Here is a 17,002-nt window from a genome sequence, read left to right as displayed (position 1 = left end):
CATAAATAATTCCAATACAAAGTGATGGCCAGCATCACCCAATCACTGCAAACCATGTTAAACGTTTCTAATGGCATATCGGATGAAACTAGAGACTCTAATCTTTTGACTCATTTTTCAATGTAAAAACTTAATTAGGTTTCTTACCAGATGTAGTTTTGTTGCCGTTTCTCCCAAAGACAAACTCCACTGTGGTCGGCGCCATGTTGTTTGGTCACATGACTCCATGCATCGAAGGTTTAACCCTTTACTGACAGCACAGAGTCTCCTGAACTGAGACCAGTCGGTTTAAATGAATTTAAATGCATTGCGTTTAGCAAAGCCAAAATACAACGTCCATTCATGTGTATGCAGGGTCTCACGAGGTTAAAATAAATATGTTAAATATGCCCAGTTGCTGTTTATGGTATAATAATACAAAATATTTATATCTTGATTGCCTAGTATCCATTGGTGACCTTGAACATCATTGAAGTGCATGCAAGGATGAGTTGTTTGCATGAGTTGGCAATGCTAATAGGTCAAGTTTCTGTACAATACGGCTAGCCTTGAAAACTGTTTACCAATGTGTAGAATGTAAACAAAACAATAGATATGTGAGTGTTTATTACTATACATACTGCACTGAGGTATCACAAAGGGCTAGGTATTCAGCAGTTTTAAGTTCTTAACACAAATCTTCATGATTGTTACAGTACAACAATACAGCAGTGGCGAATTCTCAGGGCCAGCAAAGCCTTCTCTGGACTAACATGCCAAATAAATAAATATTTTTCATCCTTTCATTCTCAATCACCTTTTTGCCTATGTATTTTTAATCACTTTCCACTCTTAATTAATCTACAAACAGAGAAAAACTAAAAGTTCATCTAGTCAGAATTTATTCCTTGATGCTTACAAGCGAAGCATGACAGCTGTTTCACAAATCGCATGCCCGAAGCCCTAAGCCTGAAGCAGCGCGTGAGTCTGAGCTCCACCCCCTCAGGCCTTCAGAATTTCCACAGAATCCCTGAACAGTGCAAATTAATGCACATCTAATGTCAGTTTGTCAGATTCATCAGCCAATCAGATTGATTTATTTGTTCTTGGTGGGTGTGATCTTTAGGATATGTCCCGGTCGAGGCCTTCTAGCTGGCCTTGAGTGACTCAATCACGCTTTAAGTGATGTACGTAATTTGAAAGCGAAGAGCTCGAGATCTTGCTGATGAGTCGGCTGTCATCACTGCTGCTATCGCCGTTGAGAAAGAGATCCTTATGGATTTAAAAACACGAGATGTTCTGCATGACCGTGTTATTGCTTAATTTATTATAATAACAGGAAAGGAGGACTGATTTTCACTTCAAGTAAATTTGTAAGTGCTTTTTGCATTGTTATAGCAACATCAGGAATTTTCTAAGTGTAAATAGGCTGCTTGAGCATTCAGCGTTGGATCAAGTTTTGAAAAGTAGTGCTGTGTTCCATTCAACTCGGAAAGTTGGATTTTACAACTTCCTACTAGGAAAAGTGCAATGGAATGCAGCTTGAAGTCAGAATTACAACTTGTAGGCTCATGTAGAAATTCTCAACTCAATTTCGCCGAGATGCAGGGGCATGATGTCACACAAACATGTCGACACTCAGGGAGATATACAAAGTAAGTGATAAACATTCACTTTATTAAGAAATATCGATAAATGAGTTTGTTTCCACATTACATGTTATTAAAGCTTGTTTAACAAACACCTGCAGAAATAGGAGACATCTCTAATGAGAGTCAAACCCCTGCTAAGCTAACGGGAGCGTTGCAGTTCCGAATATCGGGGAATGGAATGCATTTATGGTCGGAGATATCAAGTAGGAATATCCCACATCCAACTTGAATGGAACGCAGCATAACTATGTACCCTGATGAAAAGAAATTTATTGCAAGCAACATTTAAATCGCAAATATTATTAGCTAGATTTTTCCACGTATTATACACCTTCTTGGTAGATTCATATGAAAAATTATGATTTTGAATGTCTGTTCAGGAGATGTTCATTTCACAAAACAGTCATGCTGCAGTTAAAATTAGGCTTGCTTGAGCATTAAGTGTCGTTTCAAGTTCTGGCTTTCATGCGTGGACGTGTTTTTAAAATATCAATTGGTATTATTAGTTAGCTGCGATATAATATATGATGGGCAAAGGGTGTCTTATTCATTGTGAAACTGTGTTTTCTTAATGGCATGAATCACACTGAAGGCCTAGACTTTAAATGTACGGCCCGCCACTGTAATACAGTACAGTTAGAACTGCACACTGTTAGGTTTCTTTTCTTTTTTCTTTACACAACTTGACTTTCACTTGATGCATACTGTATGTAAAGGTTCTATAGGCAAGAAATATGTTTCTGAGAAATAACAACACACTGCAAATCCTCATCACCAGTGGATGCTGTTAAAAATAAATTCAAAAGAACTCTCTCAAATGATGTTTTCTTAAGTTTAATCAGGTCGTGATGCCCTGATATGAGGTCTCTTGTTTAGTTGGAGCAGCCCAGACCAGATTTTAGGTCTCTTTTCAGCAATTTGATTGAATATACTGGGGTTTTTCCGAGCAGACTATAAAAATACTGACAAAAAACACCTTCAGCAATTTTATAAGCTTCTGACTGTATAAACTTTTCTAAAAATTTATGTGGAATAACTTTCCAATTGAAAACCTTGCTCTGGACAGCCCTAAGTAAATTTCTTTTTTTAATAACTATAATGTGTATTCTGTGGCTTTCTTGCGCCCTCTTGTGGATTAGCCGTGCAGTTAATTTCAGACGTCTCAGATTCAGTTCCATTTTGCGAGAACTTCAAATGATTTTTTAAATTATTATTATTATTTTTACATTATTATTATTATTATTATTTGTGCTGAAAAGCCATTCTCGTTAAATTTTAATGTTAGGGTAGTGGCTGAATTTGTTTTTTGCATCCACCTCACATTTAATAACAGGATTATTGGAAAGAGCAGTGTTCAAACAAACCCTAAACAGTCACAGACCAGTGGAAACCAGCAAACACAGATGCACACCAGTGAAGCGCATCCGATTCTGATTTCACTCTAATCTCCTCGGCAGATTAGTGCTCATTCCCCTCTATGACCTTTCATGCTCTGCTGTACTACGACACACACCTACACACACACCCAAAGTACTTCTAAAAACTCTTGATTGGTTCATCGATTGGTTCCGGATTTATTCATTTTGTACCAAAAACATAATCTCTCATCTAATTTGTTCTTGTTTCCCTGAATGGAGTTAAACAAATCCACAATAAATAGAAACCATGGAATGAGAAAGGAAGGTTGACAGGAAGGTTGTTCCAAAAAACTTATTTTGCCCTTTAGGTATCATAACATAAAATGTAGAGTTAGAATAACTGCCCTTGATTGATCTTGTTAAGATAACTCAATTATTCAAGTTTTTGTTGGCTGAACTTGTTATTGAAGTTACTGAACTTAGAAAAACTACTTGAAATAAAAAAAATGTAATTCAAGAGAACTACGCACATCACACTCATGTATTCAGATTCCCGGCATGCACTGTGGCCAGGGGTTAAATTTGGATTTTTGAGGAGGGGGAGCCGCTGCCACCACACATTTCTTCCCACTTGGAGCACTGGTTAATTTGTGATCTAACGGGAACAGAGGTGGGCAGCGCACCCTGTTAAAAGAGTGCCGCTCTAGGCGAATATAGCAGACCAGGTTCTGACACAGACTAGACGAAAGCATAATGCTTATGTAATTAACTACTTTAAAGGTGTTTTCAAGTGAGCACACAATTGCTAAATGGAGACGGAATGAATAATAAAAAAAATAACTGGAGCCTGGCTGCAGAAAATATTATGAAGTGACGAACAAATTGGCTATATTTATTTCTTTTTTTAATCGGAGGTGCCACAACATCGTTACGAACCGTTCTGCCCCAATTTAACCCCTGACTGCGGTATGAATAAATTGTGCAAATTTCAGTGTTCCTGTCTTTTAAAAAATGTATTTGTTTTGTTGCTTTTTTATGCCATTGGTTGTTGTTTTCAGTGTCACTTTCAGGTATTCGTCATGTAGCAATTACTCAAAGCTCATCTTTTTACTCAATAATGTGTTTGATGATTATCAACATCATTGTGATTTGCATGTACAGTGTTGAGATCCATCATGTCTCATAGACATCCTCAAGTCTGAATATGTTAGAGGGATCGAATGTTGGTCTCTGATCATCAAATGGCCATTTTTCATCAAATAACAGTTATTTAACCTCTGAGAATGGGATGGTCAAATGATAATATAACTTCTATTGTCAGGTTATTTTGAATTGGAATGAAGTTGATTGAACTAAGAAAATCGAGTTTACTTAGCTGCCTTTGGCCCGAGACAGCTGGGTGGATGGATGGATAGATGGATGGAAGTTTACTTAAGACATTAAGCTCATTTAACAAGTTATATTAATTCAAGTCAACCTTATGTTTTGTTTAAGAAACTTTCCCTTACATTGACACAACTTAAAATTTTAAGGCAGCACTAACACAAGGCAGTTTTTTTAAGCCTTTTTTTTAATTTATTTTTTTATAGTGCAGGACCAACATCAGCTTACATGGATTGTATTTTAGTATTGCTTTAATCTATGCAGTTAAACGTTTACTGCATGAAAATGTTTTTCAGTATTGCAGTACTATTGTGGTAATTTGGATGCAGTATTACTGATATTTTTTAACTGTAGTACAACTGTGGTCATTTGGATGCAGTATTACAGTACTGCAGTTTTCAGTTTACATCCTTGGCAAAGTCATGGTCAACATGTATATCATTACATTAGAGTGCTGCATAGTTGCTAGAATTCCTCCCTTTTTTATAAACTACAGGATGTCAACTGACAGGATGACCTGTAACCAGCACATCCACTCAGTCCAGTTAAAATCCAGTTAAAGACAGCGAGCCAATTTATAAGGAGCTTGCCAATCACACAAGGGTCAGATTTTGACATTTCCTTCCCCTGCCCAGTACCAAGCTTGTTGGCTTTGCACCTCAAATGGACACCGAAATGGTTTTGTATCACGGCACTTACATTGATTACAGCCATATTTCCTCTGGAGCTTCTCAGCCGCAGGAAAATCCCATATTCAATTACAGAAAACTTGTTTCATTGATTTTTCGTTAGGTGTCGCCGCACGGATGTGAGTTAGAGCGAGTAAACACGGATGTTAGTGAATGTCCGTTGAAGCATCTCTCCGCTGTCCATGAGAGCTTGAAAAGCTTCTATTCTGCCATTAAAAAACTGTGGATCTGTAAGAGGCCACTCTCACGTTCACGTTCTGGGTAATTTACTCCATGACTATTGAGCGGCCACAGATATGGACACTGCAGTCATCTCCTGTTCAGCAGTTCATCTCTGTCAAAACCACAGAATTCAGTCAGGAAGCAGAGATTAGCTTGTTCCCTGTGCTTATTCTGGCAGTGTGTTTGGTGTGTGACATTAGATGTCAGATTTTTGAATGACATTGAAGACAGATTCTTGCAATGCATAATGGAGAAGTCTTGCAGCAGTCCTGTTCAGTCCAAGGAAGTTGTGATGAATCAAACGCTGTTCCATTTTCTGTTGTTTCCTATAGAAGTCTGTTTTTGCATATTTAAAGTCTAATCAGTGGCATGATCATATACTATAACAATCAATGTTCCCATGGAAACACCAATCATGCATGCTGGCTGCGCCTGCAAGACATGAGGGAGAGAAAATAACAAAACATACAAAACAAACCGGCAAACTCACCGGAGCCATGACACATTAGAGTGCATGCGCAGTAAGTGGTGGCAGAAAGCTTGTTTTAGATTTGACAGATTAGACAGCTTGCTGGCTCCTCTAAAAAGGTAATATAGAATAAAATTAGCCTTCAGGTACAAAGTTAGGTTTGGGTACACTATTGCTAGTAACACATATAGTTATAATAATCGATTAAACGAAAGTATGACACTAATAAATATTCATAGCTATACTATAATTATAATGATGAGTTAATAATATACCTGTAATAAAATGTTCTCTGCAAACAATGGAAGTTAGAAATGATCTCCTCAGTCAAGTCAGCTCTGATGATCCGATAAAAGCCCTCGGTTTTAGTCATTGCGATTTTTCACAGCCAAGAGTGCAGCACGACATTTCATTTAGTTTAACCACACAATTTAAAGGTCACAGCTTACTTTTTGAGGACTGATGGTCAGCTAACTACAGGTTTGTTTTACTACTCGCGTCGGTGCGACACCGGTCTTTTTGCCACTATTTCCAACTGTGACGTTGCCAAATTGGTCTATTTTCAACAACACCAAATACAACACTGTTAGAACAACACTGGATTTAACATTATACATTGCCATAAACAACGCAATAGAAAGACATGTTGTCTATATATTGTCTTCGTATTATTTTGCAGTAAACAAATCTCATCAAATTGAATTCAGACTGAAAACTCACAACTCTTATAGTTGAAGATATTGCTTCTTTTGCCATGGTTTTGTGAAGTCTGCAGCAGCACATTTGCATAAATTAAAGCTCTGCTTAACTCGCCAACAGTCTCTATCGGTCATTTAACTTCAAATGACCAACTCTCATAAAACATGAATGACTTCTGGTCACTTTGTCACTGCAAATCATTCACAGTGTGAACGCCCCTTAATTTTTATGCATACAGCTCTCAGCAGAGCACAATTTTGATCCAGATATTTCAAACCCAATTGCCATATGCTGATCCATGAAAGAATATCCTGCCCTCATCCTGTTCCATATTTTCCACATTGAAATGGTTCTGATTTCCCCTGCATGAGATAAAGACATTTGAATAATGATACAATATTATCACTCTCCGTGATGACACGCAAGCTGATGGCTATCAAATGCACTTCTGAATGCCGGCCACAAATCTTTGAAAGCTTGTTTTTAAATCTGAAAGTTCTCTACAACAAAATCTGCTTCAGGCATTTTGTGTTAACATAAAAATACAGAAAATCCTTGTGCACTGTTACTAGGATGAAATATTATCTTAAAGAAACATATTCCCTTGCTTTAGGATTGTGATATTGGTGTAGTTGTCGCTGCATGTTGACTGCATTTGTAATATGTCTCTCAGTCACACACAGGTAAACAATGGAATCTATTCATCTAAAAAGAAGCTACACAGTTCAGGAAGTAAAGCACTGGAGCAATCTACACAGGTAATCGGAAAGTGGTTTGCAGCTTTATGGTTTTAAAACATTGCTATTAGTCTTCAGGTCAGACTTGCGTTGAAATACAGTACCACAGGGTGAGTGAGCCCAGATGCAGTCTGAATGATTTACCTCCCCTCATTCGCGTTTTACCAGAGGTTACAGTTATGCCACAGAGCATGAACAACGCTGAAGTGAAGTGAAGGGGAAGAGCCACAGAGATGGATAAAGGAGGTCAAAAACAAGAGAAAGAATTTACACCACACCTGGTCTCTCCATTTTTCCCTCAGCATGTGGAGAGATATCCATTCAAGCAAGGATATAACAAATAAGCACTAAGCCAATACTGAAAAATGGCACATGCTAAATCCAGCATGTCCCAAGTGCTCAAGAGTTGAGGGCAAATTAAGTGACTAGTTGTCCAGAAGTTCAAAACTTTGCAGGAGGAGGAAGCAGCAACTGTTTATTGGAGAAGAGTATGGAAGACTGATTGGAATTGGAAGATGTGCACTCTCAGAAAAAAAAAAAAAGAAAAAAAAACATAGATTGAACGTTACTATAACTTAATTTTCGCTAACTGACTTTTATGTGCAGCGATCTACATTTTGCTGCAGATTCCTGGTGAAATTAACACTAGAGGTGCTGCAACAACTGTGCGTTTTATTCGCTTTCAAACCAATCACAACTGCAATGGCTAATTATGACTTAATAAATATTTATTTTTCACACTTTTAATCAAACACTGCTGTGTTATGATATTAAAACACTTTTACTTTAACACATCTTATAGTAAAAGTGTTTTACTTTTAATCATTTGAAAAATGATACATTTTAACACTTGTATTACAGACCCAACTACATTTACACACATATACCAAAGTGATTAGCTTCCAAGGTAGCTCACCTGATAGCGTGTTGGACTTCAGACTCAGAGGACAGAGGCTTGAGCCCAGCCAAGCACACTAGCTGACACGTGAGCTAAAAGTGTCATAGAAGCCACACGAAACGACATAAGCCAAGTGTAATCTACACTACACGAGTTGCAGTTGGCGTCCTGCGACTCACAGTCTGGTTTTTCATTGTGCTGGTGTGAACACTTCAGGACTGTAGTGTATCAACTACACGACCATTCGTCCCCGAATGAGACCATGTGTACACCGAGTATTAAGATGAGTTTTGGGTGATCCGATCACAAATATACAAGTGAGACATAACCGTTACACCTGGTCGGCTCTTTTGACCATTTGTATTTGGATTTTGAGGAGAGAGTCTTTGATTTCATGAGGACATACATCAATCATTATGTCAGTGTTTTACGGAATGATCATAAAGCATAAAAAAGTAAAAGAAAGAAGAAAGCGCGGAAAACCGGAGCACAGTTTATTTAATATTCCCAAAAATGACGTTTAATTAGTGCAGAATTCAGAGTTATTTTACTGCAGTACCTGTAACTGAGCTTCTAGTGTACGTGCTGCTCATATCAGTGTCCCTATTGTGCATGTTCATGCATTTGCTTTAACATTTCTGACTGTACACTTATTCCCTTGAAATTTGCACAGAACCGGTGAAAAACCAACACACTCTCACAGCGAAATCATCAGGATTCGTCAGATTTCTAAATCTGGCTAATTCGTATGACATCGTGCGACTGCACTGGCTTGAATTCCTACGACTTTCACTACAGCCAATGACATCGCTGGACATCATTTCCATCTAATATGCGACAATTACTTGCTTCTATTATTAACAAGTATGTCCTTAAAGCCTCATGCATGAAACTCGCACTTACTTCCGCATTAGACATCCGGGAATTTGCACGTGATGACGTCGTACGAGTTTATGCTAACAAAATCGTGCGAGATCATACAAAATAGCCAACTTGTAAATTATGTATGACTTTTCATGAGACCAGGTTGGAAAAACCGGCCATTTCAGCTGCCCTTAGTGCCATCCCGTTTCAAACGGATCGCCAAAAATGTATCTTAAAATTAAGAAAACGAAATTAATTTACAAACTCGTGCAGTTTATTCTGTCAAAAAACATCTCTTGCCCATATTCGTGCTTCATTGGCACCATTTGCAAAGGAAAAAAAATATTAAAAAACAGCTGAAAATAATAAAGACAGCGGGTAGGGAGATGTGGATGATTTTTCATTTTATTTTCTAATAATTTTGTCTCCTGCAACCCAAATCTTGCTCTCCTCTTTCAACAAACATAAAAGAACGGCTCCCACCCATTTTGCTATTTGCAAAAATAAACATTTAAGAAAAGTATATTAAAATAATAAAGAGGGTATAGGGAGATGTGGGTGAAGTTTCATTTTATTATAATTGTCTTCTGCTTCCTAATACCTTGCCCTCCTCCTCATTGTCGGTCATTCACTCGTCGGGACAGTGCGCACACGTGATGACAAGACGTTTAGATATCAAGCAGTTCTAAAAACTGTCACAGAGTCTGGGACTCATCTCGGCCTGTCGCAGGAGTGCGCACACAACAAGACCTTTCGTTGTGAGATCCGAAACTTCTCGTCACAGACCATTCGCCGACTCAGAACATCAAAGGAGATGAGCTTAATCGTATAGTGTCCACTAGGCAATAGTTGCTTCAGAAAATGTGCTTTGCATGTCGCATTTGCTTTTTCCACACTATCGGTTAGGTTTAGCTGTTGGTAAAGGATGTCTGTTTTGTTCACCTCTCATTTGCATGTTGAATGCTATTGGTTAGGTTTAGGTTAAAGTTTTAGGTTAGGGAGGTATGTTTTAGGGATGTGCAGAATGACTAATTTCATTGACGTTTAAATGAAAATGTTGGAGTCGACTAGTCTAAAAAGAAAGAAACCCTCAGGAAACAGTCAAAAAACCCATTTAAAATACTTCCAATGGACAAATCTGATGCTAAATTCCACTGAAAAATTGGCATTTATCTGTGACATGCTTTACTTGCATTATCATCATTGTAGGCTACATTAAATATAGAACATATCATAACGCTGGTTAGGACCCAATTTTTTTTTTTTTTTTTGTGCTTATTCTCTATATTGATGATCGCCCCATCGCCTAAAATACAGAGTCTGGGGCAAAATAAAATTCAAGTGCCCAATACCTCACACATAAAACTCTGAATCTTCAACCAAAATTCTTGGATCTTAACACACCCCCAAAAGACATGGGTTGTGTCTCCATCTTCTGATTGACATCGCCAGCAGGTGGGTGTGTCTTTAAGACCAAGACTATACAATCTAGAGGGGGTTCAATAGAATCTATGTAAAATCTTGAATTGCATAAGGCACAACCTTGCATCTCTAGGTGCAGACTTGATGTTTTTAAGAATCTTAGCCCACACTCCCTCCTCCAATACCAAGTTTAAATCTTTCTCCCATACTCTCTTGATAGAAGTTAAAGCTTCGTCCCCCAGACTCTGAATTAGCAGGGAGTAATACACTGACAGCTCATGACCTTTTCCAAAAGCAGTAATCACCTCTCCCAGAGTATCTGCCACTTTAGGGGGGTGTAAACTACTCCCAAAAACAGTACGAAGCAGGTGGTGCAGCTGTAAATACTTACTGAACTGAGATCTGGGAATCCCAAAATGTTTAACCATATTTTCAAAGGATCTCAACACTCCACTCTCATATATGTCACGAGTGTAGTAACCCCCCTCACGATCCACTCTAACCAGCAAAAAGGGGACTTATTAATACATAATTTGGGGTTCAGCCATATGCTCGAGGCAACATTTAAATAAATGTCCAAATTAAACACTCTGGACACTTTCTTTCCATACCGAGTGCAAATGTGAGATAATGGGGTGTAACTTAAGTTCAGGTAGTAAAATTTTGGAATACAATTCATTTCTTCCCAATCATAGATAAATGTAATGAAGCCCACCTGCCCACATTGCTCAAAAACCTTTTTATTAAGGGGTCAAAATTAACTCTAACTAAATCAGACAAATTTGCTGGGAATAAAATGCCCAATTACTTAATGCCCTGTTTGGGCCACTGGAAGGTGCCCGGCTGAAAAGCCGTTACTGGGCAGTACACTTTCAGAGCTAAAGCTTCAGATGTAGACCAACTGACTCTGTATCCTGAGACCTTAGAGAAGGAATTAATAATTCTGTGGAGGTAAGGCATAGATCTAGTGGGGTCAGAGACGAATAATAAAATATAATCTGCATAAAGCAAAAGTTTATTCGCCACACCTCCCGCCACCACCCCTGGAAAATCATCTTCCTTTCTTATCGCAGCTGCTAATGGTTCCAGGGCAAGACAATAATGAGGAAGAGGGCAACCTTGCCGAGTAAAATAATTAATTTGTACCGCCACTACCGGTTGTCTATAAAGTAACTTAATCCAACCAATAAAATTATTCCCAAACCCATACATTTCCAAAATCTTAAAAAGATAATCCCATTCTACCATATCAAACGCCTTTTCGGCATCAAGTGAGATGGCAGCGACCGGAGTCTGATCATCTGCCACTGACCACATGATATTAATGAAACGCCTAATGTTATCAGAAGAGCTACGGCCCCGAATAAACCCTACCTGATCTATATGCATAAGAGATGTCATAACCTTACTTCATCAGTTAGCCAAAATTTCTAGCTGGATCAGGGAAATTGGACGGTAACTCTTACACTTACACAGTTTCTAATATCCTCATCAGTAGATGAAGACGTGGAAAAATAAAGATCAAGATAGAATTCTTTATAAGCATTATTAATATCAATGGCCGAGGTAAATATTTCACCATCAGCAGATTTCACTGAGGGAATGACAGAAAAAGACTCTCTTTGTTTTATATATCTATCCAGAAGTTTTTCTGCCTTATCCCCCAACTCAAAGTATGATTGTCTTGCCCTGAATAGCCAAAACTCCACCTTCTGTAACAAAATAGTGATATATCTGTATTTCAATCAGGTCAATTCTCTGAGGCCATCAGACGACATTTGGCACTTCAGCTCTGCCTCGGCACTTTTAATATTCCATTCTAACTCCACGAGTTCTCAAGCTTTGGATTTTTTGGTGAATGAGGCATACTGTATGATCCGGCCCCTAAGAACCGCCTTAATTGCCTCCCAAGCCACACCCACAGAGGATACTGAGGACCAGTTGGTCTCCATATAAACATTGATTTCAGCCTTTAACATTTGTTTGAATTCAGGATTTTGCAAAAGGGATACATTAAAGCGCCAACTCTATGATTTCTTTTTCTCCATATGTGGCAGCACCTCTAAACTCACCAGGGCGTGATCTGAGACTAAAATGTTTCCAACTGAGCAATAAATAACAGATGAAACGAGGGACTTAGGTATAAAAAAAAATAAAAAGAATCTATTCTAGAAAAAATGTTATGGACTGATGAAAAAAATGTATAGTCCCTGCCAGATGGGTTCAAAAGTCTCCAAATATCTGTAAGACCAAGATTTTTACACATCCTGTGAAGCGTCAATGTTGCTCTAGGGGGCTTGCACACTTTTGCTTCGCTATAATCAAGGACTGAGTCCATCAAAAGATTAAAGTCTCCTCCCAATATTATATCATGAGGGGTGCCAGCGGCTTGCAACTTCCCTTCCAGATCTATAAAAAAGACTTTGCCCCTGAATTTCTGCTAAAACAATAATGACTCTTTCTAATTTATCTTTAATCTGTTTGAGACATTTGAATTGTAAATGCTACTTACCAGTGTAATGACTCCCCTGCTCTTACTTGAGCCAGCACTAAAGAAAACATGTCCACCCCATATCTTCCCAAATTTTTCAGCTTCCTGCGGGGAAAGACGCGTTTCCTGAAGAAACACTATATCATATTTCTTATTCTTAAGAAGAGAAATAACCTTCCTTCTTTTTATGGGGTGCCCCAACCCATTCACATTCCACGTGGAGAGAGACAATCCGCTCATAATAACATTTGACATTTTGACATATGAGAAAAAAAAGATTGTGTGTCAAAAACTAAATTATAAAGGCCACATTCCAACATTAATGCAACAATCAAACCCTGAATTTCCCCCAGAACCAAACAAACAGAAAAAAAAAACATTCACATTAACCCTGCACACGACAGCCCCAACTGGCATCCATCCCTCTAAACTCAAACAGTCCATGTACGCCTATGAGAGCCCCTGCGACAACTTTGCTGTTGGATTGCTCAAGTCCGGTGTTTCTATACAAATTTTGTGAGACAGAGTTACACAACAATAGATAATCTATAAAACAAACTCCTGCCAATAGGCAGAATAAACACAAAGAACGTGTAGATTCATCCACATAACTGTCCCGAAGGTGTGTTATTCCACAAAACAAACTCCAGCTGCTAGGCGGAACCAGCACAAATAATAAAGCAAAAAAGTTTCCTCAGACAGTCAAACGAATGTTAAGTGAGCCGGCCCATTCAGCTGCTACATGAGTGCAACAAATGACCTAATCACTCCAATGTCTTGCAAGAAATACTCCACAAAACAAACTCCAGCCAATAGAAGGCATAAGCACAAAGAACGTGCAGATTCATCCACTCAACAGGCCCGAAGGAGTGTTACTACACAAAACAAACTCCAGCCACTAGGCGGACCCAGCACAAAAAGAAACAAAAAAGGCGCTCAGTTCCTTGAACAGTCAAGTGAATGTTCAGTGAGTCAGTCCATTCGGCTACAACATGAGTACCACAAAATAACTTACTCCACTGACTTTATGAAGGACATTGCTTGCTGTGGACATGTAAATGTTTTGCAGCCACCCATAGCATCTATTCTCAATTTGGCCGGGAACATCAGTGCAAAAGCGACCTTCTGTTGATGTAAGAGTTTTCTTGCATTCCTTGAATCGATCACGTTTCTCTCTTGTCGAATTCGCAAAGTCTGGGAACAAGAAATGCTGCGGAAGCCTTCCTTTACTCCTTGCCTCGCGCAACACAAGATCTTTATCGGATGATCTCAGAAATTTGGCCAGAATTGATCGGGGCCTGTCTCCCTCAGCAGATCGCCGAACTGGAACCCTGTGAGCTCACTCGATTTCCAGCTTGTGGCCTGTTATGTCAAGCAGATTTGGAAAAAGCTCATCCAGGAATTTCACCATATCCTGACCCTCTTCATCTTCTGGAATTCCGATGATAACTTGCAAGCATGCACAGATTCAAAGACTCAAATATATAAACATCCATTGAGACACAAAAGCCAACATTTCGGAAATCCACTTCCCGCACCACAACCAAAGTGATCTGTGTGATTTCTAAAGCTACTTTGCTGGTCTTACCAGAGGACATTTTTCTGTGCGTGCCACGAGTGAGAGAGGGAAGAAGCACGCGCAGCCTGAGGTAAAATTAAACTTTGTATACATCTGCTCCAGATATCCTCTTTTTTTCTAATATTTGTATTATTAAATATATTAATAACCTTGTCTGATTACAACACCATTTCACTCGCTTTTGGTGCCACCCACTGGACATTTCACAAGGAAACTGCAGGGAAACATGTAATAAAGCATATAATTTCATTTTGCAAAAATGGTGCCATGGTGGGGTTGGCCGATAAAATGATATAAATATTTATTGGAAAAAAATAAATGTTCGATATCGATGATAGACTTTTGAGTATATTCTACATCTAAACGATCGAAACAGGTACGTGTCGCTAAAAATGCAAGCAGTTCAACAAAGTTATACACTAGCTAACTGAATCACTGTCATGAAATCAGCCTGTTAGGAAGTATTAGCAGGCAGCCCGACTGTCATGGCAACTGGAAATGAGGCTCAGTAGCCGCTAGCTAACAGCTAGCTATCCGGCTCATTTCATTTCTTTGAGTACTGAACAAGACATCACTGACAATGCAATACAGCTGTCAACTGAGCAAAACAACAACTCTGAAATGACAAAACACCAATGCTGTTTATTTATCTACTATTTAGGTAAACGTTTTTTCATGATCCATTGCGCTGTCACAGGCAAGAGAGTGTTTCTTCTTCATCCTTCACAAGAAAGTCTTTAAGTGGAGTGAAACATTAGCTGAAGAGGATGAAATTGGCTAAATAGGGATGTGCCCGTAGCCGAATACCTTATTTGGAAAGGCACGAATAATGACTTCAAAAAGAATAATTAATTAATCTGAATAATATAAAAAAATATTGTATGACTGATTATCCAAAAAGCACAAGGATAAAACGACATTTCAAATAAACATATCCAAAATTGCAACGAATTTATGAATCTGTGCAGCCAATATTTCTAAAGTGTAAACCTTATGAATGAAAATGCGCACAGTGTGGTTTCAGATCGGATGGGCGTGGTCTTAACTCCGTTTGTGGTCTCTGTTAACTGTGCACATCTGGAGCTTGTCAAGTGTAACATTAATTAAGATACGACATAATATACACTTTCCACTTCTTGAAATGTCTATGTTAATGTATCACACGATTCACACGTGATTCCCATGTATTTTTTTATAGCCTAAACCTGAGCACGATGTTAAATTCCTGACCTGAAGTGATGATTTCACGTCGGAGCCCGTCTAGCCATCTCTTAAAGTTGACCACATTTATATCCATATCAGCGATTAAGGTAATTAACTGATTAAGACTTTATTCCAAAAGAAAAAAAATGCTCTATAAAGGTTTAAATGCTCCATAGAGTATTCATCTAGTAGGAATATTCCTTCTTATGTAAAACAAAGAAACTGAAACATACCAACGAGCTTACATCTTCCCTCTCATGAGTGCACATCACAGAGATGTACAGAAGCGAACATTTCTAGTTAAAAAGTATATAAGTATTGTTTTGTTTCTCAAAATAATCAATCATTTGCATTCAGAAGAACTTTATTTGTTGACTGGAGTCGTGTGGATTATTTTGATGCACCCTAAATATGCATTTTGGACCGTCAAAAAATGGAGGACATTCACTTGCATTGTTTAGAGGAGGAGGCCTGAAATGAAATCCTAAAAGTCTTTAATTCTGTTTTGATGAAGAAAGAAACTCAGATACATCTTGGATGGCCTGAGGGTGAGTAAATTTTTGGGTGAACTATTCCTTTAACATTATTATTATAATTATTATAATTATTATTATTATTATTATTATTATTATTATTATAATATATAATATGTTTGTGAATTTGTATTTATTATTCACTGCATAATTTGTGCTTGGCATTTCACATTTTTCTTAACACCTCTTGCCTCCAGAATAATGTTGTTATACATGCACAGACAAACAAAATTTTTGTTTCATGCAGATATTAATATCAGAAATACCAGGAGAAACCACAACATATTCCACAGTTAATGTAGTCTACAAATTCAGCATCATCTGATAAGGAAAAAAAAAAGAAGATTTTTTTTTTTTTTTTTTATAATAATTGTATAATATTAATAATAATAATTATTATTATTATTATGGAAAGGCATATACAAGGCACATTTTATTAATAGAAACTATAAATGTAAGAGTAACACTTAAAAATAGGAGTTAAATATAGTTTTGACGCACTTCTGGTTTAATCCCCACCCACACCTGGTTCTATCCGAATACAGAGACAGATAATTTTGTCATATGAACAGATACAGATACAAATACAGATAATGGCTTTTCTACACACATCTATAGCTAAATTTCATCAAGTAGAGGTCACACACCTTATGTAGGATATGTAAAAACTAAACTGAGTGTCCTTTAAAGGTAGCTTACCCTCTGGAGTATACTTGTAAACAAACAAGTTATGTTTAATTAATTCTTGAGGTCAAACAAACTGGTGGAATGCAGTTCCACTCCCATTAATGGTATGAAATGTATATTGTGATAAATATTGATAT

The sequence above is a fragment of the Myxocyprinus asiaticus genome, chromosome 3, assembly GCF_019703515.2.
Source record: "Myxocyprinus asiaticus isolate MX2 ecotype Aquarium Trade chromosome 3, UBuf_Myxa_2, whole genome shotgun sequence".
Lineage (NCBI taxonomy): Eukaryota > Metazoa > Chordata > Actinopteri > Cypriniformes > Catostomidae > Myxocyprinus > Myxocyprinus asiaticus.
Note: the sequence above shows the minus strand (reverse complement) of the source record.